The sequence below is a fragment of the Vidua macroura genome, chromosome 7, assembly GCF_024509145.1.
Source record: "Vidua macroura isolate BioBank_ID:100142 chromosome 7, ASM2450914v1, whole genome shotgun sequence".
In the NCBI taxonomy this organism is placed as follows: Eukaryota; Metazoa; Chordata; class Aves; order Passeriformes; family Viduidae; genus Vidua; species Vidua macroura.
This window is the reverse complement of record NC_071577.1, coordinates 34,561,404-34,583,203: the sequence shown is the minus strand read 5'-3', so window position 1 is coordinate 34,583,203 and position 21,800 is coordinate 34,561,404.

Sequence of the window (21,800 nt, the reverse complement as noted above, 5' to 3'; positions counted from 1 at the left end):
GTGACCTAGCAGTGTTATCTTTGTGCATTTATAGACAGAATTGAGCATGTATCCAGGTATGGGTTGGTACCTTCAGCATTTCCAGTGCAGTTTAGCTCGTTGCTTTTGGTAACAGCTTATTTGCTGGCCACCAATATAATGTGAGTGGTCCTGGCAATCAGCATCACTGTTGATCAGTTAATTGCAGTGCAGTACCACCATTGGGGTATGGAAATTATACGGTCAATAATTACCAAGTAAACAGCTGTTTTTGTTTAATTCAATTTCGCAGCTTTGCAAAATTTGTCATGGTAGTCCATAAATTAAAGGGGTCCTACAAGTGGTAAAAAATGTTCAGTATTAAATACTTCCTTGGGTTTCTTCTCACTTCAGATGTCTGCAATATAAAAACCAGAAAGCACATGTTGGGAGATTCATTATACCATTCAATTTGGAGTACAACAACCAAAAAAGAATTAATTTTATATAGAAGGATATACTTGGAAGTCAATCTGTGTGGCACAAGACACTAGTAATTCCCCCATTACTGTAAAGTTCATTGTTCATACCCACCACGTGTCTTAGCCAGCCCTGGTTTTCTAAACAAAAATGAATACACAACTAATACTTTGAATTGGTTATTCAGACACTTTCAGTATAACAGGAATCAGCCTGTTCCACTTCAGACATACAGACAGGCATCAGGTATTGACAAAACAGCTCCCTGAAGTAAAAAAAACATTCTTTATTTAACTGTAGGATCAAATCAGTCATTTCAAAATGAGACTGAAGAGCTGGAGACATTTCTGGTTTATCTTTGTGAAAGGCTCACTCTGTCAGCCATTGGGATAGGCAGACCTTGCTCTTTCAAACACTGCACACTCCAGCCTGTCTCCCCCAGAAACTCAGCGACCTCTCTACTGAGGGAGAGCCTCATTTAACCACCCAGTCACAAGGGGGTTATTCCTCTGTATCCTCAGGGTTTGCCCTTCCTAGATAAAACCAGTACTGTAAACTCAGCACGAGATTAAAACAAATTCTCAAAACCAATGGCTCAACCATTGTCCCTCGACAGCTCTCAAGTGTGGGATCGAGATAAGGCACCTCTCAGAAATAATTTCTTTTTTCCTGCTTCTTCCTTTCCACTCCCTTTTAGACAAACACACTGGGTTAATGCATCTAATGGCCAAATAACAAAGTTAAAACACAATAGTCAAAATTACTGTAAAATAGTTTCAAGTTCTGTCATCTATTGTCAGAGCTTTAGTAGTGATCACATATTAAAGGTACAACATTTTAAAACAGGCTTCCCAGTTATTCTCTCTCCTGTTACATTGTGGTTCCTTCTACGAAACACATTTAAATATTAGTTAGATTATTATTTTACCTCTGCAAAGACAGAAATAACCTGGTACTAAGACACACTGAGAAACTGAGTTGCACAATTCTTTTAACTCTATGTATTTTCCGCTGGTAGACAAAGATCTTCGGTGAAGGGATTCTCTTTTCTAAAATGCTGGGATTTGCGGGCACTAATAGGTCTTAATGGCCCTGCTCTGCCTCACCCGGGACCCACTCCCTTGCCCCTGGGGTCTGGCCCCAGGGCTCCATTTAATTCCAGGCTTTCAGTCCTTGCCTGAGCTGTTCTGTAGGCACGTTTGTCTCCGGGATGGACCTTGGCAGCCCGCTGGCTGCATCCACACTGCAGACGTGTGTTACAATCAGCTGCAAACCCTGGCTGGAGCCTCATCCCTCGGCTGGATTTTGAACCCACCTGTGCTTTGTCTCCAGTCCCACCCCTGGCCCTGTCTCCTTTGACCCCTGACTGGGCTCCCTGGAAGGATCCTGGACCGGGTTCATCCCTTGCCTTGTCTGGGGCTGTTGATGGACCCTGTCACCAGCTCCTGTCCCTGCCTGACACCATGGCCAGACTCTGAAGGACTGCGCCAGGATCGGTGAGGGCACAGCTACCACAGGGATCACCCTCAGCACCGGTATCACCTTCCATGAAATGGAAGCAGGCCCTTGATGACATAAAACAAAAATCTATAAAGCTGCTCTAATAGCAGCAGTAATAAAAAAAAATTAGTTTTCAGCCTTGGCAAAAACGAAACCAGAAGTGTGAAACTTCCTTAGTTTTCTTCTTTAAGCAACTGAAGGTGAAATGAGTTGTTCTGAAGTCCTGCTCAATCCTCCCCACAAAGTGCCTTCTGCCACAACTGATTAAGATGGATGAGGTCCCATAAATATCATTTCATATGATGTGCTGTAATTGCCATAAGCCATAAGTTAAACTAATTTGTTTTCAAAGAAAGGACACTCGTCAGTTACAGCCTTGAAGTTTCCATCCACTAATTGTTTAAATTCTTCCAGGTGAAAACAAAGAGCTGGAAATCTTCAAGCCTTCCAAATGTAGGAACTTTTCTGGTGGCACAAGTTGAGAATGGCAGGCAGTCATATCCAAAGGTTACTTATCTAGAAAAACAACACTCATTTTAACTCAGGTTAAAACATGACCACCTAAGGAGCTGACTCTATTGATGTGTATAGAAAAGAACCCATATTACTAAGGACAGAAACAAATTTTTATAATTGGAAAGGGAGCTAATTTTACGTGCTGAAAGTATGCCAACCATTACATGTCAGCACAAGGCTTACAGAAAATGGAATACAGAAAAGAAGATAGACTTGTTTTGTTTTTTTTTTTCTCAAAAAAAAGCATATTTGTGCTGCACAGAGCACCCTGATGTATGAGCATTTGCACAAGTGTTGTACACAATTTGAGGAGACATATGAGAGTCAGGGGTCAAATTTCCAGTAAGCAATGTTGCATAGAACATAATTTTATCATTTATTGGAAGAATGGTTACTTCTGAACTAACTCAATATGTCAGTATGTATAATCAAAGTGCGTTGACCTATGGATATGCTGAAGTTTGTCAGCAAAGGCTCCCACCTGCCAGTGAAAAATCTAAACTCCATTTATGTCAGTAATCTGCATCTGCTCCTCACTGTCCAGAAGCAGCGGGAAGAGACTCTTCCCATAAAATCCCATTGTGCCCCAGTACCCACCATGGTAAAGTCAGTCACCCCACTGATTTTAATGGGGTTATTTGTTCATTACATGAGCACCCGAGAGCAGAATTTGCTGTTGTATGACCTCAGTGTTCACTGGGCATCAACAGAGCGACGTTTGCCAAACATGAAATTGAGTTTTAACATTGTTTTAAAGACCTATGAGGTTCTGCATAATTTAATAACTTGTCTATTAAATTGAATTTCTGACTCTAAGGTACAGATATCATTCAATTCTGATCTATTGATCACACAAAATATGCAGGCTAAAAGTGTGTGCAACACTTGCTATAAATTTTTAAACCAGACTCAAAATGCACTGCTGGCCAAGGTATGAAAGCCAATCAGACATCCTTGTTTCAGCCAGAAGATCTTTGCTCTTGATAATTTTAACCTCCAGGCAAAAGACAATTTTGTATTACAGAAACCCTATTTTATTTTTTTATTTTATTTTATTTTATTTGAAAGTACTTCTGAATGTATTTGTATGTGGGATGCTTGTACTCCTGAATGCTGAATTATGAGGACTTATGTCACACTGAGAAATTGTTTTCTTTGCAAGATGTAGCATAGCTTTCACAGGCTCATACCGATTCAAATTAAAAAAAAAAGCACTTAGCTTTCAATTTAAAAGAGAAAAAATACTGAAAATATTCTGAAAGATAATTAGATAATATCTTTAGTATTTTGCTGTCATTTTTTAAAATCACATATATAAATGTAAAAATGACCATACATTCACTTTCATAAATACAATCATTTTATAGTGACCACCATTGTATTGTGACCCAAAAATCACGGATAGTATTAAAGCATTCCAGACAAGCAAAGAATTCCCTGGAATTACAGGAAAGATTAGCAGAATAAACACTTCCAGGCTTTCTTGCTAAGTTTGTTTAAATAAGAGAGAAGATGGAGACACTAAAAACAACTGGAGAAGTCACAAGTCTGACAGAAAGCCCTTAACTGGACCCTCCCTTCCCCAATGTCCTTCACATTAGCCCAAGCGTCAGTAGACTGTTGTTTGGTCGATCTTTTGGACTACATCTTCTCCATTTACCAGCCCTTATCAGCAAGAGGCCCAGGAATCCCAAGCCTGTTTGTTTCAAGTCTATTCTCTCCAAAAGGCTCCCCCGAGCAGCTGCCATTTGCAGTTCTAGACAAAGGAACACATTATCACTTGCCTTGTTTTCAGCTCTCCTGAATCTTCCTTAGATTGACTCTGAATCCCTAAGGAATCCTGACCTCTTCACTGTAAATTTGGACTGTGAAACACCGGATTTGTGTCTATTTTACCTACTTGTCTGATATGGTCCTTGGAGCATTTAAATGATGTTTGTGAGCATGATTGCAACACTAAAAAGCATAAAAATAATAAAAGAGATATTTTAATTGCTAATGATAAAGTGTTATTCCAACAGACTGAATGAAATGTAACCATCCTATGCTTGTGTTTTACTCCTAAAGAAGACCACAGCTTGGGTAATGTGGATAGATGCATACACAGTTTGTAATTACGAAAAGAGCTGTCAATAACATCCCAGCACTGTCACTTTTATTGCCTGACTCCCCCTCCCATAACACCACCTCATTTGTAGCCATGGTAAGATGCCAAATTGCTTTATTTCCGAAGTGTATGACTACATTTAAAAAAAGCCTTTGTGTGCAATATATTCCACAGTGCTTCCTCTCATTAGTATTGCCTCAGCATGCATGGATTCACGACCAGCATCTTTATTTCATATGGAGGCATCCTTTAAAGAAATTGGATGCTAGAGGGTCTATACATCAATGTTATGATGCTGTATTTTTCAGGAAATCTGTAAATAAGGTCAACATGACAGGGATATTCCAGATGACAGAATCTCTAATAGTTTTTGAGGAGCAGCCTGTTTCCCTTTAAAAAGTCAATTTGCTTTCAACCCATGCCTATTAAAAAGTGTACTTTGTCTAGCAGGGGCAAAGCACAATTCCAGCAGTTTTCATGGCTCTGGGTAAATATTGCTGAGGTGATATATGCAAGGCTAGCTACCCATAGCTGAGGAGGGGCAGTAATGGGGACTCTGGATCATTGCAAGTGGCTTTGTTTGACTCTGTATTTTAGGGTCTCAAACATGATGAATTCATAACTGAGATAGTATGGCAAGAGAGAATAAACAGCAGCCCTGGCCTTGTGAGAGCTGTACTTCAGAGAGCCAAGAATGCCATTTCTGTCGCTACACATGAAAATTTAAACAGCTTAAGCTTCTTCCAAGACTTTGGACCCAATCCTGATTCCCTGGGTATCACTGACTTCAGCAATGGAAGGTCAGACTTACACAATAGAGGGATTTGTAGTTTCTCCTCCCAGGCCCTGTTGGCAGCTAATCAGAGCCCACTACAGAACCTTGAGCTCAGGTCAGAGGTACCAATAGGATCCAGGCCTCCAAAGACTGAAAGTCACCACAACTGGGCAACTGAGAAGTAAATTGGGGCGGGGACGGGTGAAACTAATTCCTGGTGAACATGTGTCCACTGTACAGAAATCACCACTGAAAGGAGAGGGGTAACAAAGGGGAGAAACAAAAACTAATTGGAAGAAAATACAGAGGTGGGAAATAGAAAAGCAGATATAATCAAATGAGGCAGGCAAAACCAGAGCATAAAGCAGTCCAGATATTCAGGCCAACTATCATTCTTTGTCTTAGCTAGAACACAGCAAATGAAAAGAGGAAAACTAAATTAATATGAACAAAAGTGAATAGAATTAAAGTGACAAGCAAAGACAAAATAAATGAGATTATTTTTAACAATGAGGATGTAGTTGTGCATCACACACCTGCCTTCTGTCCCATTCTTATAAAGCTCTCTCCCTTCTGCCACCGATTGACTGAGATCCTGTAACTGTCCCCAGAGTATAGGGAACAACAGGTTACCAAAAATGGGTTAGCAATAATAACAGGAAAGGTTTGTATTTCTGTTGATGAATTCTCATTGTACTGATCAGTTAGTCCATAGCAACTTAAGAACTAGTCTCTTTCGAGAAATAAATGATCAGACAGTGGACATCGAATCTTTAAATTGTCCTAATCTGCTTTTATTTTCAGTCCTTTTCAACAACTCTCAGTTTTCCTTTTTTTCATCCTAGTCCAAAACATCTTCCTCCTAGAATGGAAAGTGAATCTGAGTCCTATTCTTTCTTTCAAGATTTTATCTCCTGGCTCAGGCTCTGCCTGTGAGCCCATCCCAAACTGTTCACGTTCCTTTTGTTCTGAGATGCAGCCACATGTTCCGGGCACCATTCAGGTGGGAACCCACCTGCTGGGTCTTGGAGCCAGTGTGACGGGACATTTCCCTTCCACACCAAAGACACATAATCACTTTGTCACTTTCATGGCACCTATTTTACTGCAAAGGACTTTCCCTTTTAGAGAATCCCCCTAATTCCTTAATTGCTGTCTACTAAAGACCACTTGTTTTGCAGCAGTGATTAGCTTTGGAGTGGATACAACCTTTTGTCAGAGGAAGATTTTTATATGAAATAGGCAGAATTTGTTTTACAGGATAAATCCCTCCGCTGTATCTTTGGCAGCAACATCCCATATTGTCAGTGCAGTCAGCTGAGTCTATTGCCTCCAACATCCCCCAAGGAATGTGGGAGCTTAAGCTCAGTGCACTATAGTGGAGAAAGGCATGGGGAGAATAGTTAGCCCACAAAGAAACTATTAGTGGCATTAGCAGAAATTAGCCACATTAGTGGCACCATTCAACCCCTCTGTGTTCAGTGGATTGCACGGTTCCTACTGTGGCATGTATTCTCTCTCTCTTGCTCCTAAGGAAGTGTCTCAGGTTTCCATCCATACCCACCAGACATTAATTAAGTCTTATGATCTTAGCTGGTCTGCTATATAATTTCACAGAAGAGTCAGCCACTTTAGGCAGGGTCTGAAGATATCATTCCACTGTCATTCTTGTGTGATTGTTGCTTCTGGTTCATCAAAATCAAGACATTTCCCTACCTAACCTTTCCCTACCCAATCTTTCCATTGTGTGGGATATAATGCTGCTTCAGCTCCAAGAAGGCCACAGAAGTGCCCATTCCATGACAGACTTGAACCCACCTCCCTGGACATTTTAATGCATTTTAGCACTGTAATATCTCATTCACCACACTGTAGTTTGTGTTTATTAGAGAAATATAGGAATTTGTCCTACATAGGATACCACTTTCTAGGCAATCAAACAAGTGCCAGGCTGTTATCTGTCACTCCTTCCACCTTTCATCACCTTCTGGCAGACATTTAACCACAAGAACAATGATTAAGAATAGTCTGTAACTTGCTAATGCTCTTATCCATCTATATCACTAGCAAAGGAATGTTGGCAAATACAAGTTCACTCTTGCAAAAGTTGTTGCTGAAGTCAATATTCCCATGGAGCACAGGAATAATAAAGCAGCATCTGGCAAAGTTGTGGTGCTGAACAAAGTCAGGAGTCCTGAATTCTGCCATCAGTCCCTCTGACATATTTTTGGTAATATTCTCAAATAAAATCAAATCAAATCTTTTTCTTGAGTCTCCCTATGTGTTGCACAATCCTTCAGCACCTTTCAAAGTTCATGGGCATCTGCAGCCAAGAAGTTTTAAACACTTCTACTATAAGCTGATTGGAACAAACATGTCTTGTTGTCAAACTCCCAAGCTTTATTTTAAACAAAGCTGTGGAGAAAAAGCTGTTACACAATTATTAAAGTCAAATGGAATTTTTTCAAAAAGCTTCATGTCTGATTGAGATGACTGCTATTCAGTATTTTATCTGTAATTCAGTAAAATAAAAAAGTCTTTAGTTTGCAGGTCTTGTTATGTACTAACAAAAAAATTATTTTAAAGTCTTATCCTGATACTGGTTGAGTCTTTGTTGGCATTTGGCATTAGATTTCCTAATGTATCTCTTGGAACCCTTCCAAAGAAGAAAAGAAGGGAAGACAGAAGAGGGGGCAGAGAGAGAAGAAATAAAGAGAGAAAGAAAATTTGATTTATGCTATTTTTTGTTTTAATCACTTCTCTCTAAAATAACACACAATGAACTAGAGGGTTTCAGTGGTAAATGCTGAAATATTATAAGCAGTTCAAATGGCTGTGGATTCTTCCCATCTGTCATGGACTGCAACTGAGCAGTATAACAGAAAAGATATTAGTTTCAAACCAAAAATAAATCATCAAGCCAAGTCTGTATGTCTAATCCTACCTACACTGCCCTACCAGTGACCTTTCCATGGCCAGGACAAATCATATTCTGTAGGGAATGCATAAATTCATTCTTCATGCTGGCTTGTTTTGAGTCTTTTTGTGGGGAAAAAGAAAACCTCAGATGCCTCACACTGAACCCACCACATTAATGTTTCACACTTTAGCAATGCTGAGTTTCTCTCCACCCCGGTCCTGCTTTCATTCTGAATATCTCTGAAATTGCCTGCCAGGACATTATAAGGGCTAAGGCATTAGCAGCTGATGCCTGTCCCCAAAGCATTCCTGTAAACAGGGAAAAAGAATGGAATCTCACTCCAGACATGAGTAACTGTCCAGGAGATAGTCTTTTACAGATACAAGAGTAAATGCAAAGATAATTTCTGTATATGTTTAGCATCCTCTTCCAAGGCCTAAGCAGGTGCACTTATGGGAAGTGTAAAATCCACTGAATTCTGTTACACAGGGCAAGAGCAAAGCTACTTCTTTTCCACACAATTGATTCAGGCCAAGCTAGATTAATTTTTGAAGTTAGACTCATCCTGCTATAATCTTTGTTATGTATAGTCTTCATTCATTCATGAAAATGGACTGATTAGTTTGTGCTACTTGTTTGAGAAAGACAGCACCAAACAAACCTAGCAATCGGAACCTATTGGTAGAAGAAAACAACATCATTCTTATTTTAAAAAGATCTCGTCAATAGTCCAGAAAAGGGAAGTGAAAAGATGTTCCACACAGTGGGCTACTACATGAAAACAAAGTATTTATGCTGCACTGCCTTGCTTTAAGACGTGTATTTTAGAGTGGGAAAAAAGTAAAATTTCTCACAGATGAGAACTAAAACCACAGGTATACAGAATATTTGAAATAAAACAGGCCTAAAGTATCTTTTGTGCCTGAAAATACAAGTGCCCGAAAGAACAGGCCTTCAAAAAAGTCTTTATGTGACAGGGTCCAAGGCCAAACAAGATGTTTGTGTTTGAATCTGGGAAAGGACTCAGGCTTCCCAGATCCACATCTTAAACAAATTATTTGCCTTTGTTTGCCTCTGGAAATGCTAATTTGCACATACAAGTTACTACTGTGCACCAATGATCATACATGTTTGTGGGAGCAAATTTAGTGATTGCTTACCCCAGCTAACTCAGGAATCCAAATTTATAAGTCTCCACACAAAAGATAAGTTTCTGAAGATAAAGAATCACAATTTCTAATCAGTTTCATTGATGTTCAGTGTTTCTTGTCACCATGGTAACCTGCACACACAATACATGGTGTTTTGTTTAATCAGTCATGAGAAAGAAGTCCAGGCATGGTGAATCAGACTGAATCAGAAACAGTTTCCTTTACTACCCTAATCAAAATAACTTCAGTGTAACTATAGGACAATTCCAATCAGCAAGACGGGATCAGGCTGTGAAATTCAGATCTCAGTCCTGTTTTCAGTCACTCCTCCCAGAAGCTCAGATGAAAGTTTTACTTCTATTTCAAAGACTGGAGTTTCTGCAGGACGGGATTAGCTCAAGGTTCAGATTTTATCTCGCCTTTACCGTAGGTAGCTTGCACCAGGCTGAGGTCCAGCAGAGGCAATAGATGTTCAGAGCCAAAAATCTCAAAATAATTTTAGGGTCACATAGTAACTGAAAATACCATATGAGAAAATCATTCTTAAATAGGGAAAATGTCCCAGATTTAATAACAGTAAGGAAATTAAATTTCCTTACTCCAAGTCAATGCTTTAAGGCATCTATAGCTGGAGTCTGCTTTGTACCAGAGGAAAAAAAGAAATATAATTAATATATAGTTATACATTTTTAGCTAGAAAAATTAAAACCATGTAAACTAAAGGCATTGAGGAACAGGGAGGTTTCTGACATTCTCAGAAAACACTTATACTAGTGGCATTCATGTGGCTGGTCCTAAACCAGTTGTGGAGTGGAAAAGGATTACCTTTGATGTATGAAGATCAAAACCCCCATTTTTTTCAGGTAATAAGATCTCTCTCAGATGGATTTCAGTAATATGAACATGTTTTCCATGGCATGGTAGTAAAAATAAAACAATGCAATAAAACTACATCTAGGACTAATTCAGTCACTCTTGAATTCTTAGTGGAATGTCAAACAAACTCACAGCTGGTGTTAACATTTTCTAATGTAACACTGATATGCAAAGAAAAATTATAAAAGCAATGTGGGCAGTAAGACTTGAAATAATTTTGCAGCTCTGGTGGCATCATAACAAGCTTGATCAGTGGCCTGATACAACCACAAATGGCCTATGATACAACCACAACTGTAACAATTTTTTCCAGAATTTCAGTTTTTAAAGGAGCTTTAGTAACGTGGGTGGAGAAGGACTATAATGTAAAACTTGTCTTTTTTATCTGTTTTCAGTTCCTGCTCAGACTATATAATGAACTTTATTCCTTTCCCTTGCTAATTGTACCTTCCCTCCTAGAGGCACTAAAACCTCAACATTATCACAGCCATTGCTTTCATCACACTTTCATAAGTAACTAATTTTTTTTCAAAGCAAACCAATTCTTTTAATTGAGTACTTGATCCTTGAATTTTCAAGTACTGCTAATTTCAGTATATTAGAGAACATTTCAATGCAAATACTTTAGAGATAGGTAAGATGAAAACAGAGGTTCAGTGTGAGAGAGTGGGAGAAGTAGGAACTAGACCTTGCACTTCTGAGAGTGGGAACCATTTCCACCCATTGAGTAGAATCTTCCACAGTGGTTTCTGAACTTCTGGGGCTCTTCTGTTCAAGGCAGGACAAGTGGAAGTTAGGGCTATCGAATGCCATGCCAAAGCCAAGGGGAAACACAAGAGCAGAAAAAATGACTGTGGCTATCAAATTCACATTCCTCGTGGATGGCACCTTGGTAATAACAGCACACTGAACTGCTTTGTTTTAACATATTTGTAATGGGTTGTTTCCAGTGAAATGCTACATATTATGAAAGACTGCTCAGCCAGAAAAAATGCCAAATGTGCTATTTTCTGTGTTTTGTTTAAATCCTGCCGTGGCTCCCATTGGTATCAGTCGTGCAAAGGCAGGGAAACACCTGTACATTTACTCATTTCATCTACTCAGTTCAGCCACAGAACCAAGTTTCCACTGCAGACTTTGCTTTTTACCTAATTTTCCGTCTGAGCTGGCAGAAGATCAAGAAGGTCAAATGATTTACTTGGGATCACGTAATGAGTCAGAACCTCGAGCCCAGATTAAACCAGGACAGTCTCTGGCTCCAGTGCACAGGACTTGCCTACTCAGTAAACCACACCAGCTCCAGCTGTTTTCCCTCCTCACATGAACAGAATATGAGGAAGTTTGTAGAGAATCTGTCTAAAGCAGAAAATCATCCAGCACAGGCTGTCTGTAGTGAAATGCTGGATTTAAGTTGGGGTTAAATCAATACCCAGAACTGTGTGCTACCTGGTACTGTACTTTCCATTTCTTATCCCCTTCAAATATCTGTCTTACCCAAGAAATAGAGAAAGGTTTTCTTAAAATTTTTGTTATCACATGTAATCTCTGAAGACAGAAATAAACAAAAATAAAATATTTCACCACAGAACATTTCCTGCAGCTGCTGAGTTCATGCTTTTATTCATTTGGTAGATGGAGAAGCTGCATCACTATTAAGTAAAATCACAGCAGAGGAGAAGTCTAATCTAGATGAATTACAAGCAAGAATGAGTGTTTCAAATATTCACCACAGATACAAATTAATCTTCATGGCAGAATTAGAGAGCTCTTACAGGTTACTGAGAACACCTGAAGGGGAATTTAAGAGTACATATAATTCCTACTGGTGTAGGGTAGGAGCATTAAGAATTATCACTGCAGCTTGAAGCTCTCAATTTTTTTAACATCTTGTCTGAGTTAATAAATTTGAGCTTTAATTAGTTAAGGGCTGAAACTTATCTTGCATGGGAGACTGCTATAATACCAAACTTAAAGGGAAGACAGGGAATCTGATGCTATTCTACCATCAATGCAAGTTTTGCAGCAGCCTAGAAAACCAAGGTACACTTTATATAATTACTCAGTTAGAGGGTTAATTTAAATTAAACACTATTCCCAGTAGGAATGCTGCTGCATACCTTTGAAGAAAGCTATGTATGTCACAAACAAACAGATGAGGGACTCCTGATTTGTTGATCAGCGATGTCAGCCTAAGTAACCATTTGAATGCTACACTGGTCCCAGTTCTATCACTATTTACTGTTCTGCCATACAATAGATCTGTTACTTACAGTCTCACCAAGTCCCAGCCACTAAAAATTGACATTTTGGCCTGTCTAGCTCTTACCACCCTGACTCTGTCAGACCCTTCCCTTTGATCCCAACAAGCATTTACCAAATTCTCTGTAAAAGGCCATCCAAAGGCAAAGGCCTAGGAACACTTCAGCATCTATCTATAAGTTGGACTGTAACTGTCCCTGAATTCCTCAGTCCTATCACCACTGTGATGTTCCTGTTACCAGCAAAATCCCACATGCAGAAAGCAAACTGGTAGGAGATCATCCTCAAGAAACATGCACATTCCTCTGGAGGAGGCACCTTGTATCCATATCCTAAGTATTGCTCTCTGCATAGTGCTTGGTTTCCACCAGTCACAAAACTGCTTCCTGCACCCTGGTAATGCAGAGACTAAACTGCACCACTGAGGAACAGACACAGAAACACCACAGCTTATAAGACTGCCCTAAAAATAGACACACCCCACGTGATCCAGCTCTAGGATGCTCACACCCAAGAGGCTGCTCTTTCTCACCTACTCACTAGATCATAACAATGAGTGTGAAGGTCCTGACCCTCAGGAAATGCCAACATTTCAAACTATAGCAATGCATGTCCCCTGAAACACAGACTGTCATGAATGTATTAAATATGTCCTACCTTGACATCCACCAGAATGATGAATAAAGTTTAAGACCATTTCTTTTAATCATATGGTGCTTACAAGTTTGCTGGCAAGATGTACAAATTATTTTATGCACCTTTAGGATAAAGGCTGGTTTTGACAGCTTCTTGCTTAGAACCTTCAGAACTGGATCATAATGGTGACACTCACTCATCCATCCTAGAGGAGGAATATTCTGCATTGCTGACACAGGCCTACAGAAGGAATTCCCTCGAGAAGGAGAATGTGCTTTCTTCTTCATGTTGCACTTGTCTGACCTTATTTTCTCTAAAACAAAGAAAGATCACTGTGCATACCAATGTGTGCCTGCACCTCTCTTTGTGTTTCTCTGTGCATGTGTGTGTATATATGTATAAATTTGCATATTAAAAGCTTGACAGATTAATTCACTGTGTGCACGTTTGCTCCCAAGGAGCACGCCGAGCATCTGGCTCAGTGTACAGTGGGAAGGGCCTCCAGGGATGAGCACAATACCTGAGTCTGCCTGGAACAAACCACCACCACTTCCACTCATAGAGGATGTTAACAGGGCCATAGCCCCAGCTGCTGCCAGCACACTTTCTTTTAAAAGTTACAAGATAAAGTTCAACTTGATAATTCCTTGTAAGTTCACACAAACAAAATTGACTCATAAGAAAATTGCTGGGACTTAAAAGCTGTGAATACAAAAATATAAAACTCAGATTTGAGACTGACAATGGCCTGGTCAAATATGCACAAAGCTCTCAATCATATATTATGAATGTCAAGTAAAAGAAAATGTTAATATTCTGATTCCTCTCACAGTTGTCTGTGACCCAGTTATTTCCATTAGTACCACTCACACCCTTAGTGTGACATTTGCTTTCACAATCTGAATTTGTCTGAGGTGAAACTCACATTATATTATCATCTCTCTGACAAACTGATTTTTAAAAATACAAGAGAGACCAGTACACTGATTAGAATACACTTTCTACTGGCAATGAATATCTCAGATATGAGGAAGCTATGCCCACTTTGCTCAGGCAAACTTGTTGGCCTGTTCATCAAACACAGACAGCTCCTCAGCTGTGATCAGAAACCCAAAATGGACAGGAAAATAAGTTGAAATTATTCTTGCTATCTTGCTGCAGCTTAAATGCAATTTCAATGCCCTTAAGGGCCATTTTATATTGTTAGAGCTCTGCAAAGATTCCTTAATTGTAAAAAAAAGCAACACCTAAATGTTCTAAATGCTTTTTATTTTTAAATTAGTAGTCATCACTTCTGGGAATATAGTTAATTGAGCAACACAAACCAGATGAATATGTACTTTCTTTGGCTGCAGAATAAATACTCTTCAGACTTAATAAAAGTTATTCTGAATTCATGCTGAATCAGAAAAGGAAGAGCAAGCCAGTTTTGACTGCACTCCATCTGCCACAGTGTTTGGATTTTATTGCATGCAACACCTTCGTGTTTTGGTTCAGGCCTCAGCTGATGTAATTGTGGGCCACCATGTGACCTTTAGGAGGAACACTGGCCAGTGTGACTTGGGTGTATCCTCAAGACACAAAAACAAGAAGTCAAATGAAAAGAACTTCATAATATGGCAGCTTCAAATTCTCATGACTTAAGCAAATCTCATGATGCTTTGGAGGCTCACTGATGGGCAAGGGAGGAGAGGCTTATGCTTGTGATTGGCAATGCTGCTGATATTTTAGAAATGATGGCATCAGAAATTCACTTGGAGAAAATCTAGCACTCACAGCTGAGAGAGAGGCAAAGTGCCTTGCCTTCCAGACCCCTCAGAACTGCCCAAAGAGAACAAATCTCCAGATGACCCCCGGGGAGGACCCTTTCTCTAAAATGACTGCCATTTACACTCTTGGAGGGATGGATCTGCGAAGCTCGCACTGACCCACCACAGTCATCCTTACAGAAACTGTGGGGCTTCTTTTTAGAGTCAGGAAACAGCATTTCCTCTTTCCCAAAAAAACTCTCTCTAGGAAGTGTTAGATTTCAGGATCATGTGTACACAAGGACATCCCTCCATTCTCCCTTCCTCTTCCAGATAGAAGGGATAATACACATACACAGATGGACATTTTTACTTGCAGATACAAAGTGTGATATTAGACCCAAAATTATTACTATTTCACTCAAGATTTTGCACACAGAATACTGTTAACTTTCACTAATAATGACTTTTTATATCAGGCTCGCAAAATTCAATAATAGATTTGTCTGAAAGAAGTTTTCACTTGGAGGACAGGCATTAAATAAGGCATTAAATAAGGCATTTTTGAGTGGCTGAGTTGCGCATCAAGAAACAAGAATTGTAAATAAGGAAGTACTTTGACTAGTGCAGAAGATTGATACAGCACCTGACAGCTTTCATTACGTAGATCTAATTTATTTCAGTAAACAAGTGGCTGGAATCATGCATCATTTCTAAACGAGCTGACCCTCAGGTTTACATGGTTGGCTGATATGGGTTTGAAAACAGGAAACTCCAGCTGTAACATGAGTGACCCAGACAGCAAAAAGCTAGACACCAAACTAAATTGGAAGGCAGGAAGTCAAAGTTCATGCTCATACCACAAACAATACAAAAATAATGAAGTTCCTCTGAGATACATTTGGCAAAGCCAAATGTCATTGTGAAGCATAAAATATAAGAGAACGTATAATATAAATGTTTATGGAAAAACAGAGCAAAGAATTGTTGACAATTTTCCAACAGTGTTCCAAAGAGCTATCTATCTGCATACATTTAAATAAACACTATATGTCCACTATAAACTGAACACTGACAGGATGCCTAACTCCCTCAGGTTCTCTTAATTAGGCCATTTAAAAGCCCTGGGTTTTGATATCTTTATTCTTTGGTTTCCTAAACCTTGATTTAATTCTGTCTCATCTCCTGGAATACTGCTGGAGCCCCTGCTCTGTTCGGCACTTTTCTTCTGCTCCTCTGACACTCTATTGTAAAGCAAGTTTTACTTCTCTAGGGACCAGCCTCTCGGCACTTTTGAGCTCTAGAGTGTTCCACAGGTTCACACAAAGCCTTGACAGCCCACATCCAGAAACATAATCACATCCTGTTTGCATCAGAGCTCCCCAACGATTTCCCCAGCAGCTACACTTGGTCTGTTGCTGTTACCTCCTGAGACCACATTTCTACACAAACACTACAGAGATGAGAGTAAGTGCCTACAGCAGAGCCAAGTGCTCATTCTGGGGACAGAATAAGCCAGTGCAGAGGAAAGTCTAACACCTAACAGGGCTACAGCTCTGCAAGTCAGGGATAACACTGCTGAGGCAAATTGAGAGATTTACATCTGAGCAACTGGTGGTTGCTGGAGCTGTAATCAAGATCTACACAGATCCCTGAAAACAAGAGTTTTATTCCATACCAGGGCTGCAGCAGTTACATTCAAATCTTCCTAATTCCACTCTGGAGCAGACAATGGAAGTTTTAATTTAATTTCATGTACATTTAATTTATCTGGAACAATAATTAATCCCTAGACTCCTGACTAAGTAATCTGTCTAATCACCTGCTATGTGTTCCAGCTGCAGGGCTCCTCTGCATCCTTGTGTTCTGTAACCAACCTCTCTTTGCTACGATCTGTCCCACAGCCTTGAACTCAAAAACTCCAAAGGTAATTTCTGCCTCTGCCTCTCTGAGAATAACCCTCGTCCCCATTATGTCTATGGAGAAGGAAGGATTGATACAACTGCACCCTATATATCCTACAGAAGATACTTCTCTACAGAACTCAGGGGCTGGAGCCTGCAGACACAGAAGGTAAACTCTGCGTTGTCAAACATCTGCAAGAGCTCACAGCTGATCTAACACTTCACCATACAAACAACATTGGTATTTTCCACAAACCATGCTCAGATGACTTTTTCTCTGAAGTTCCTTTTTAATCTGGTTCGTTTTTTTTTGCTTTCCAACTTCTCGTGTTTATTCCCTTGACTTCTTTATAACAATGAATCTCAAAAAATATTATCCCCTGTTGAAAGAGTGGGAATCAAGTCACTGCTGGTCTTAACCAAGGGGCTTCAGCACATGCATGTCTTGTGGAACCAACTGCTGTTTGAGCATGTGGATAAATTCTTTTAAATTGTAACACATGGCAAAAGGAAAACTGAAACAGAAAAGACTGAAATAAAAGACAGGAATTTTTAAAAACTTCCTTTTTATTGAATACATCTTTTCATAATAGGCTGGGCAATTTTTGTGTTAAAAAATATTTTAACATTTTAAACTCTAGTAAAATACTGTTAACTCACCTGACAAGAGTGCAAACCACATGAATTCAGCAGCTTTCCAAAAGCTTTATTTCTGTTAATAGTTACTGCTTACACAGAGGTCATTAGCACATGCTGCCATTATTAGTAACTATTTTATTCACAAGAGATATCAAATCTCTTCAAGGAAGGCAAAAACTACAACAATAACAAGTGAAGTTTCCTTTGTCAGCAATATTTTGTAAATGCAAAATAAAATGCCAGTGCAAAATGCAGACCCACAGGCTTGGGTCTATGCTTTGACGATTATGTAGCATATTCCATTCTGAAAATTTATATAGTAATTTTGAGATTATGGACCCATTCTTCAAATGAAACTTTACTGCCACTATTTACTAAATTTGCTATGACAACACTGACCTGGGTTTGGTGATGCAATAGCACGGAAAGAAACACAAGGCAGGATTGTGGGATAAACGGGTACCTGCATGTACATTGATCTGTAGTGAAAATTCAGATGTGTTAATCTCTGAAAACCAAACACAACATTTTAAGCTGGATATTCAAGGGCTGGCAATAATTTTGAAGCTATAAGGACTCAGGCTGATCTTGAAAAGTGAGATGAATTGAAGACCATATTAAGGCAAATGAATATATTGGAAAATATCTCAGTAACTATTCAGTGAAACTCAGTTTATCCCAATTAAATGCTAGCTTTGTATTTTTCAATCAATGCAAGTAATAGAGTTACTGCAGTTTCTGTAAAACTTCTCTGATATATTTACAGTGTTTTAAACCTTTCTTGCACACAATTCCCCGTAAGATGAAGAAGTCTACAATTTTGGGGGAAAAAACATGGAAAGCAGTATCAAAATGGATACATGGATTTTATGACAGGTTTTGTTTCACTTATGCCCGGTGTTTTTACATTTTGCAACTACAGTTGTGACAGATCTTCAATTTGTTTCCTCACTCAAGTAATTGAAGTTGCAATACTGTTTCCTGAATTTGCAATTTCAATTTGCTCATTCTTCTCCTGAGACTCATCTTTCCTCTTCATAGCAAAGGTTAACAGAATCAGTCAAATTTGTCTTATATGTGTCCCAGACTGGACCAGTGAGAATTAGTAGAGAATGTTCTGTACCTCACCTGGTTTGGCATAAAGAGATTAGAAGTGTTTAGAAAGTGTTTAATTGTGATGACAGGTTACTAACAATCACTTCAGGGAGGGAAAAAAAAGCTTTTTCCTAGATATTTACAGCACTTTCCAACCAAGATTTTCTAATACTAAAGATCTGTACGCATGAAGTGCACAGAACATGTAACTCAAAGGTGAATGTGGTACCAACATTACACTGCAGAGAGCCTTAGTGCAACACTGACAGGTACACAGACAGCAGATTCCAGATCTGTTTGTAATTAAAGGTATCTTAGGTCATTGCACAGAGTATCCTATTTGAATATAAATGTTTGATTTCCTTTCACAAAGAAGCAGAGTGGCTTAGCTGTAATTCAATATTATTGCATAGTTGAGGGCAGCCCTTTGCACATACACAAACACACTCAGATACCACACGCACTCTGATTTATCATCTATCCTCAAGCAGGCACATACAGTGTGGTTTATTATTTATCCCTATACATGCACGTGTGTTTGCACACACTTACTGTAGACCACTGGCGGCTGTCAGCTTCTGTGCTATCTCAAAAACACAGTGAATATTATTTTGCTCTCTCTAATGTGCAAATTGTCAAAACAAATCCCATTTCACAGCAAATTCAGTGTGTGCAGCAGACAACTCTCTCAGGCCACTCACAGGGGCTTCTCACTGTAGGCCTTGGGATACTCAGTGGCAAGAAAACTTCACCATCACCTGAGTTTTCCTACCTCAACACCCACACCCTGCTGTCCTTTTTTATAAACTCTTGTAAGAAAGCTCGAGTCTGAGTCCTGGTGTAGTGGCACTCCTGTGGCACAGCAGGACTGTGCTAACACACCCCCTTTTGCCATGTTTAAGGAAAATCACATATCGCTTTTTCCCCACGGCAGCTTGATTTGAACCCAGCATCTTCAAACTATAAAGACATGCCTGTCCATCACTTGGCCAAATGGAGCAATTCAATAACTAGCAGATGTGCAAACAAGCTCTCAGAGCATTCACTGATGTGTCCCCCCCAGTCTCTCAAAATGCTGCTCTGCATGGCCTAGGACACAGCAGCTCTGCTGAGGCAGCCTGAAAAACAGGCACAGACAAAGTGTAAATCCTTATAGCAGAAAAAAATGGTTTGCAAGAAGCCAGCTTTGACTTCCTTACTCAAAACAATGGGCATAGGTACTTTCCCGTGCACTAAACAATAGTAGTTCAACTTGTAGGTGTGCATCTAAATGAATTTCATTGAAAATAAAATCTGATGGCATTTTTAATTAGTTGAGCAGCTTTATGTGACATTTCCCTTACATAAAATAAATATCCAAGTTTACATATGCACTGTGGAATTTTTTGATCTCAAATGGTCTTTCTTACTTTATTTCTCTCTGTATCCTTCTAGATAAGGAAATTTGGTATAAATTTGGTATCAATTCAAAACTAATCTCTATTAACTACAGAAACACAAAAGCCTTGCTTCTGCTGTGGTATCTAAAATGGATTGCCTGTACATGTGCACAGCACAAAGCACATTTCTCAGCTGGCTTCAAATCCCAGCAAAGACCACTCAAAAAACCAGAAAATGAGCAGACATTTGAAGTAGTAGGCATTTAACAACAATGCTTAAACAGCAGCAATATGTTATTTTGCTCTGATCTGAAGCTGAAATATTTTCAGTTGACAGAGTTTGGAGCTGATCTTTTTCAAGCACAGGAAGGAGAGTTTTTCTAAGTTATTAAATCAGAAGAATTTATAGATTCAGGCACATAGAACAAGATCAGATGTGTCCAACAACTCTTCTTCACATGTGCTGTACCCATCAAAGGATGAGGAGGCCCAACCTGCCAAACAAATGTTTTATATTGAGCTGGAGGGTTCCAAATGTCTCACAACAGTGTCAGATAAACAAAAGGAGACACGAGAAGGTGACAGGGAAGCTCTCACTCAAGTGTTGCTTCTGTTTCGAAGATGAGTGACAGACAAAGAACTTTCCCCCACTTAACAACATAAAGAAATCTCAGACTACTCGAGCCAGACAGCCAGAAATATCAAGGTTGTGCAAAATATTTTCTAAGATAAAATAGAAAAATATATTTCTGGTTTGAAGAGAAATCTAATCAAAATAGCATAAATTATGCTTCCAATTGTAACTTTTACTAAGAAAATCAATACCACAGTAATAACATTTCAATAATGTCATTAAATATTAAACTTTACTGACCGCAGAGATTGCCCACTTATCAGTTTAATTTCTTTTCTGCTAGAAAATAATTGTATCAGATAGTAATTGATTGGCCAGTAATAATTCATGTAATGAATGTAATAAATATACCTTTAGCTCTGTGCAAAATTACTCTAAAACAAATCTCCACAGAAGAAGCATGAGATGGCAGAATTAAAAAAACAAGGGACAGCCAGCAGAATATCCATTTTTTTTTCTGTGATGGATATTGATTTACAATGCAGTGGAAGAGCTGAAACCACTGCCTGCTTTGCCACAGTAAAGCTGCATAACAGCACCAGCCAGGGCCTGTGTCAGCATCCCCATGAGGGAGTGGGGCAGGCTGGGGCAGCTGGGGACATCCCAGGGCACCAAATGTGACAGAGGCAAGGGTCAGGGTCTGGCAGGGACATGAGCAGACCTGGCCCCGTGGTGCCCACAGCTGGGCAGAGCTGTGGCATCTCACTGGTGCGAGGACTGATGGCACTGGGGGATGAAATGGGATCTTGCGCCATGGGTGGCGTGGCAGAGGTGCCATGGGGCACCTAAAGGCTCTTAGTGCCCTGACAGCAAGTCAGTAAATCCTATCCATTAAAACAAAAATACAGAAATGTTCACCTTCAACAACCAATTTCCAAGGCAAAGAGGCACCCAGCATCAGAGAAGATCTGTTTTGATAGAGTCACAGCCTGGCACTGGGAAAGCTGCTGCACACATTTCCATGTTTGGTTTTTTGACTTTTTAAGTAAATTGATTAAGGGAGAAGTCAGCCTGGGCAGATCCCACAGTCCCATTAGAACCTGTGCAAAAATGGGAAGCCTGTAAAGACTCAAATGGAATATATAAAAAGCTTTTTTATATATCACTAAAGAAATGAACTTTTTTCTTTTGATGGGTATAACAATTTTCCTAATTTAAAAAATATTCCTAACACTTCCCTACTATTTTAAGCTGACTCACTTGAATAAAGTTACTGCTAATTT